This window comes from Engraulis encrasicolus, chromosome 20 (assembly GCF_034702125.1).
Source record: "Engraulis encrasicolus isolate BLACKSEA-1 chromosome 20, IST_EnEncr_1.0, whole genome shotgun sequence".
In the NCBI taxonomy this organism is placed as follows: Eukaryota; Metazoa; Chordata; class Actinopteri; order Clupeiformes; family Engraulidae; genus Engraulis; species Engraulis encrasicolus.
In genome coordinates this window covers 44902262-44910744 of record NC_085876.1, presented here as the reverse complement: position 1 = coordinate 44910744, position 8483 = coordinate 44902262, and positions in this window count along the sequence as shown.

Here is an 8483-nt window from a genome sequence, read left to right as displayed (position 1 = left end):
CAACAATGTGGTAATAGTGCAGAAATAACACTTTTAAACATTTTTTTATATGTTTATAACCAGGGCTCTAAAATTAACACCAGCCAACCGACCAATTGCTGATGAACTTTCAGTTTGGCTGGTAGAAAAGACTGACTTGCTACTAGCCACTTTGACCCATTAGTGAGAGTGTTTTTGGCTAGTAAGATTACCTTCTAGGCCTACTAGCCATTTTGGCTGGTGATGAAAAAGTTTAATTTAGAGCCCTGTTCAACTATCTCCAACAGGCCTATAGCAATTTTCGCAATGTCCTTTGGGGGTGAGGTGCTTGTGATGGGGGCGGGGTGTCACAATGGTGCCCCCCCGGGTAGCCTGAGAACTCCCATACTGCCTTTAGTTCTACACAATCGTTTCGATCTCACTTGTTATTAGGTCTGGTGGTCACCAGGCAACCTCTCTGGTGCCCCCCGGCCCCCAGGCAATTGCCCGGTCAGCCCACTCCTAGGATCGCCCCTGTACATGTATGATGTGAGTGGTGTGATGATATTGCGAATTGCTGTGAGGAAAAACCAACGCACACCACAGACTCTTTTTGAGGGGCAGGTGACTCATGGAGTCTCATGGAAAGAGACGACACACTCTAGTCTTGACAATGCCAGATTTATTTGAAACACACAACATTTTGGTGTGCGCAGCCTTTCTGATACAAGCTATGTTTTGGCATGTGCAGCCATCTTGCGAAAGACTGAGCTGGTGGAGACTTTTTAAAAAAATAAAATAAACCCGTTATCAGCAAGAGTGTGATATTGAACATGGATGAAGTTCTTGCAGTTTTAATATTGGATTAGCATGGCAGACAGACAGACGTTTAGGCCTAAGCCTTCTTCAGCGTCTTTTTTGACATATTGAACATTCTTGCCATATCATATTTTAAGGGAGTCCTGCACCCTGCGCTACAGATCTTTGCACTCTGTCCTGGTATCTGTGCATGGCATGAGCCGAAATGAGAAATATACACTATACTATCTGCATATCTACTGCAGTGCTGGCAAAGTGAACACTGACTCTGCATGATGTAGAGCGACACACACACACACACACACACACACACACACACACACACACACACACACACACACACACACACACACACACACACACACACACACACACACACACGCGCGCGCGCAAATAAATGCAGAGACAATACACACATTACATCATTACACATACACTTTATTGTACATACTCCACTGTCATACTCCATACAGTGTGTGAATGCAAACACTCAAATAGGCATGCAACACTGAAATACATACATCACACACATTGACAGATCCATGTGCACACACAGTCAAACAGGCACATGTGCACACACACATGCTCGCAAACACACACATAAGCCCAGAAAGTCATACAAACAAACACAAACACACAAATGCCTCTTTTCCACTGCCGGTTTTCTGGTAGGCCTACAGTTCGACACAGTGTGACTCGGCCGCCACTTTTTGCTTTACGATTGAGCTGTGTCGTGCCTATTCGAAAAGCAAAAAGTGGCGGCCGAGTCGCGCTTTGTCGAGCTGTAGGCCTACCAGAAAACCGTCAGTGGAAAAGAGGCAAAAGTCATACACACAAACACAGACATACCACACATACTGAATACATACAGAAGGCTACATATTCCACAGACACACAGTGAAAGTCCAGTGGAGTTAGCGCCTTGGGAGCCTTGAGACCTGTTAAAACTGTTTTCTTTAGGTTAAATTAAGATGTGTTTTGTTTACATGTTCTTTTTTATTATTATGTAATTTTGTTATTGCGCTGGGTTAAATGGCAAAGGGTTTAGTTAGTTTGTCTTAAGATATATTTTAAGGATGGGAATGTTGTCTCGACATATGGCCTTTGTCCGTGTGGCCTGTCAGAGATGGCTTCTCGAATCACACTTGAGTTCTCTGTCATACCAAAGATCCTAATACTGGACCTCGTTTCTCGAAATCATCGTTGCTAACCAGTTAGCAACTTACTACGTTTCCAATGGGAAATTGCATTGTAACCAAGTAAAATGCTAACTTACTTAGCAACGATGTTGTCGAGAAACGCACCCCTGGTTTGGTTAGAAAAAAACATTCTCATGTGTTTCATGTCAGACTTTGTTCTGAAGATTGAACTTGGCTGCTTTTGGGATTGTTGTCTCTCAGATGGAACAACCAATCAGGGTGTGTGAGTGTTTCACGATAGCAACGCCCGTTTTAGCATTTCACTCAAGTGGTGAAGAGAAATCAATGCCATCAAAAAACTCTGAGACACGGACTCTCCATCTAGTCTGTGATTTGGTCGGGCAAGATTATGCCTGAGACAGAGTAATTTCAATGGAAGCACAGCTAGACCCTCTGTTAAAAATGTGAGAAATTGAATAACAAGGGTAGATTAACTGTGCTAGATTAACCCCGCCTACAAAATAATCCAGATGGCATTAATCACAACATGAGATTATACAATCCGACAGGGCTGGTGAAGAACATGGGCAACGGTGTCACTGACACGTTTCACATCACTGTTATGATCCTTTTGGTCTTATCTTATTACAATCATAGCACAGAGACATCACTGTTGTTTTTTATGATTAAATTAAACCAGAGTAGGCTAACTCCTGTGTCCACTGTGACAGAGATGTAAAGGACCAGACATACATGTAAAGTGGTAATGGATCAATGGATCGTAGCACAAGTAAGCGTACACACAAACACACATTACGAACACGCATATATACAGTCAGTTAGCGGAGAACGACTCAGCAGTACTGTTTGTTTCAGGATGTGAGTTTTAAAGTAACACTAAGTAGTCCCCGTAGTTTGTGACTAAAGAGTTGAATACTACTCAGTGTTACTTTAAAATCCTGAAGCGACTGCGTGTAGTGTCTTGAAATTGACATGACGTGAATTTCTCCTGCATGCGGGTCTCCTGCCTGTGTACTTCCGACTACCCCACAGCACTGTGATGTACACCAGGAAACGTTTGGAGTTACGTGCAATAACTATGATTGTTTTGACAATTATTTTGCATTTAAAAAAATGGCTGACAGATAATCTCTGTATTTTACAGTTTATAGCTTGGCATTGGGGTGAGATGATCAACCCCACAATTGCTAATTGCTGTCTTGGAGTTTTTGATTTGAGATGAAATATGCATGCTAGCTCAAAGGTATTTAGAGACTATTGAAATGGCAATGTGTTGTACACGTGTACATTCTCACTGTAGCTACTACACACACACACACTATGGGTGCATCCCAATATGTGACCTTGCCTCCTCCACTTGCCTCCTCCACTCGCTTCTCGTCATGATGACATCACTGACAACAGCATTATATTTCAATATCTTGCAAAAGCTCAATTGCAGAGTCTTTTTCTCGTTTGCAATTGCTATGGTGAATGAAAAACAGTCCCTCAAAAGTTGTTGTGGTTAGGCTGACAGCTGGGAAACTTTATTGTTTTCTCCACGGAGGAGGGGCCAGGAGGCGGGACGAGGAGACAAGCACAAGTGGAGGAGACAAGGTCACATATTGGGATGCACCCACACACTACGACCCAGCATAGCAGCATTCGGTGCGTTCAGTACCCTTCCATGATCAAGCGTTCTTCCTGCAGCTGTTTTTGCTGGGCTTTTTGGAGGGTCCGAGTGATGCATTATGGGTCAGCTGGGAAGTGGCTGTTTTCCAGCAAAGTAGGATGGACTGGGGCCTATACTACAAAGCTGGTTCAGGAGTATAATAAAAAAGCTAAGAGGTAAATCACCTAATAGAAGAACCTGGAGTCCTCATTTTCAGAAAATGAGGATTCCAGGCTCTTCTATTAGATGATTTACCTCTTAACCTGGTTTACTTCTGAACCAGCTTTGTAGTATAGGCCCCTGGTGTCTTTCCAGTATGATAAAAAAAAAAACAACAGCAGACAAAATACAAAGTTCCCTGGCAATGTGAATAATTGACCTCCTTTTTTGTAAGGAAAAAAATGAGGCTGTAGAATACTTTTGTCTTAGCTCTGTATCTATAAACCACCTTTTTAAAGGTCAAAGATGTGTGTTGTGCTTTACATTAGAGATGTACCCAACTGATGTATGTAGGTATATACATCATTATTTGTTGTCCCTTTGCCTCATATTGGTTGACAGCAGATAGACATTTCTAAAAATAAACATTTCACTGATATCAGTGACGAATGTTTTTACATTACACTTAGCTGACGCTTTTTTTCCAAAGCGACTTTGAGAAAATTCCACTAGCAGGACTGAAAGACACAAACAAAATCTTCCCTTGGTCTGCATAATTTAGATCAATCAGAAATGTCAAAAGAATAGATTATCACCGAAGTTCAGATTTGACACATCAGCACCGGTATTGGGAAAATATTGCAATATTACAATAAATGGTCACTGGTGGAATGGAATGAGAGTGCAGATTCTGTAAACCTTTGTACAGATACTGGAACCTGAATCCCCCCTCCAATGATGATATCATAAAATGTTCATAATGAAATCCTTCCTTAATAATAGTCATACACCGATGAATATAGTATTGTGTATTTAGAGTAGGGGCTGTCATTACGTTATCAAAGTGTCTGGTAGGAACTGAATGGCAGACGGTCTGCCTTAAAATGAACAGGGAATTATTTTCTGTTTTTACTTTTGTCTTAATGTATAAAAATATAACCAGATTTGTACATAGACGCCTTTATTTTATAATTATATCACAATATATGATATTTGCACTTTTATTTGAAGGGTTATTCATTTGAAACATGTACGTACATGCTCATGTATTACAGAATAATATTGTGATTGAATAAACCTTCCGAATACCAAACTGCTCAAAGTTGTGCTGTGTGTGTGTGTATCGTTGGCATATCACTACTAAGGTTATTTTGGGTAGGGTGCGCACACCCAAAGTCACTTGTTGCAGGTGCTAGGCAAAAGTGTCAGACAGTTGAAGAAGGTAGGTTTGCACACTGCGGAATAAGCTCCAAAATCACCCGAAGATCCAGGGTGATCGAAACGTTGCAGTTTTAATTTAATAAATAAAAGGAGTTTATTCCGCAGTGTACAGACCTACCTTCTTCAATGATCACTACTTAAAAAGAAGAAAAAACATAATGGTGTTGTTTTGTTGTCTCACATTTAACTCTGCTTAAGACTGTCCCCAAACTCCCTGTGGAAAATCAAAAGGACTACAGACTTGACTTCTGATTAGCATATGATTTTTTGTCAAACGATCGCTTTTGCAAATAAAAGCCAGTGGCTCTTTGACTGTGCTGTAATTTGTTTTCCCTTTATTGGGGATTAGTCAAAGATAACTGGAACAAACCAACATGGTTATCCATTTACATATACTGCATAAGGTGTGTGTGTGTGTGTGTGTGTGTGTGTGTGTGTGTGTGTGTGTGTGTGTGTGTGTGTGTGTGTGTGTGTGTGTGTGTGTGTGTAAGTTTGTCTCATTAATAAGTAATAATGACATTTTACAGTGATATATTTCAAACGAAACAGGAGCCCTATTGCACACTGGCACAGTTATTTCTTTCTCAAGAAGATATTTCTTTTGAAGTTCAATGTGAGAAACAAGAAATGAGTCCTTACACAACCTCTCTGATATCGTTGCATCAGATGAGTCACTCAGTATCAAAATAAACCCCCCTCTCTCTCTCTTTCTCTGCCATGCCCTAAGTGAATCACATAAATTAGATCAAAGTGGCAGTTATAAAGCACTTCCTGTTTGTGGATCTCAGACTGCTGTCGTCTTCTAGTGAGTAGAGGCTCCCCTTTCTTGGCCAATCAGGCCTTAACAAAGTCTAATCACACTTATTGTATTGACTCATTCAGCTGCGAGAGCCAGTCTTATGGGCGGCGTCTGTAAGAGCTTACAAGATTTCCCTCTCATGTCGTGGTGGCCAAGGCTGAAGTGAACTGGGACCGAAAAAAAGGCCCAGGCATTTTAGTGCAACCTCTTCTGAATTCTGGGTCAATCTCTTAAGAAAAAAAACACAACAAAACAGCAGCATCGACCCTTGAGAACTACCGGCACTGGCCTTGCCGTGGCCCTACGGTAGTTGAAAGTGAAAAGTGAAAGCCCATTGGGAAACTCCAACTCCCATTGTCATTGTGACACAGCTCTCCACAGCACACAAGTGAACACTGCACACTGCACACAACGAAATTACATTTATGCCTCACCCGTGCAAGGGGGCAGCCCTCAGTGGCGCCCCATGGGGAGCAGTGCGGTGGGACGGTACCATGCTCAGGGTACCTCAGTCATGGAGGAGGATGGGGGAGAGCACTGGTTGATTACTCCCCCCACCAACCTGGCAGGTCGGGAGTTGAACCAGCAACCTCTGGGATGCAAGTCTGACGCCCTAACCGCTCACCCATGACTGTCCACTGTAACCCACTGTTCACTGGGTTACTACATCAGCAACCCGGGTTCGATTCCAGCTCGGGTCCTTTGCCAATCCTCCCCCATCTCTCTCTCCCACTCGCTTCCTGACACCATCTCCAACTGTACTATCTAATAAAAGCAAAAAGGCCCAGTGGTGTAGTCTACGTAGAACGCAGGTATACGGAGTATATCCACTTCTAAATTTTAGGGACTTAAGTATACCCACTTAGAATTGATTGATCCACTGTTTAGAATAGCATAAATATATACAGTATACCCACTTCAAAAAATGCTTGAATATACAGTATACCCACTTCAAAAAAGTAGACTACACCGCTGAAAAGGCCCTAAAGAATATTTAGAGGATAACTACCGGCCTACCGGGAAACACCCTGTATGCCAGATTACTAATCCAGAACTGGTGATGGCTGGTCTGTCTCCTATTTGACATCGGCAAGGTATATCCCTGGACCCTGGGTGACTGGGTTTAAAAGGCATTCAGCACTGTAACTCAATTTGAACAGTTGAACTACTGTATTTAGCTTTAAGGTAAGAACCGTTTTTGTTCTGTCCATGTAGAATAATGATCCCATTATGTACTGCAACAGACAGTAATGGGCCCGTTGTGGTACTGAAGGAATGGGTCTTAAGTTGGTCAGCATCTTAAAAGACTACGAACACAACTAAATGTCTCGCCATTCATCGGGTCAGCATAACATTGTATGGGGTAAAACACTGTCACTTAACACACCGTCATGTAGAAAACAGACAAAAACAGCTTGTATTGGAAAAAAACTTTTAGATTTATTGCAATTACTTTTTGAAAGTAAAAGTAATTTGACAAACATATGTTTCATTCAAATAGACAATATATGCAAGAATGTAAATAAAACATTTTGATTTACAGATATAAAACAATTTCAGAAAAGGGGCTAGAGTTATAGAAAGTACGAAAGAGAAAGAAAAGAACAATAAACTGACAAAAGAGAAAAAGAAAATCTTCAAGTGGAAAACCTTTGTCCCTTTGCATCAGTGACTGTACATCATATGCTGTGTATGAGAACCCAATGGAACCAATTTGTCTATAATAGTGTATACATAATCTCAATCCCAAATGTCTCCAAGTTCATTACATTGTGTGCCATGTACTGTAGGAAACGAAACAATGCCACTCAGAACCAATGCAGGGAACCATTTCAGACAGGGACACTCAGGGTCAGGGTCAGTTCTATATTATATGATCTGAATCATTATGTTTATCTAAGGATCTACAATAGCCCAGACAGACACCCGCATAGTCCAAATGTTCACTATCGTAAAGTTCACTGCTGGTTTGAGAATGTGATTAACCTTAGAACTCATGTCCTATATACATACTGTAGGAAACTATGTTGAGAATTAGTGGACATTTTGGACAGGGCTACAGTCGATACAGCACATACTATGAGCTGGATCACTTTGCCCCCAACCTTCACTTGGTTTTATTCCCTTCATAGTGTAGGGGTGAGTGAAGGAGTGAACAGCAATAGTGTCAGCTTGAACATTTAGAGATGCATTCACCCCAAGTGTACACACTTGCGAGTTCTACCAAGGACAGAACCATCACACCATGAGCTAGCTTCATTACTTTGATATGGATTCTCTCAGCATTTAAACTGGTAGGAACCCACAAACCCTAGCAGCAGACATGCACCCCACATAAGCAGCTGGATTCTGCCAGAGCGTTCAAACAGCAGACATTGGCAGCCCACATAGTGAGCTGGATGCACCGTCCCCAAGCATTCACACTAGCAGGAAAATGTTCCTCACAGCTACAGCATGGTCTTTAGAGAGAGACATAAAATAGTAATTACGCTAATGCCAACTCACTGGGCCCAAAAGAAAAGCCCTGTGCCATTAGGCTACTCCCCAATTTGGCCTGCTGAGAGAGAGAGAGAGAGAGAGAGAGAGAGAGAGAGAGAGAGAGAGAGAGAGAGAGAGAGAGAGAGAGAGAGGGGAGAAAGAAAGAAAGAGCGAAAGAAAGACCGAAGGAGCGAAAGAAAGAAATGAAGAAAGAAAGAAAGAATGAAAGGAAAGAGAA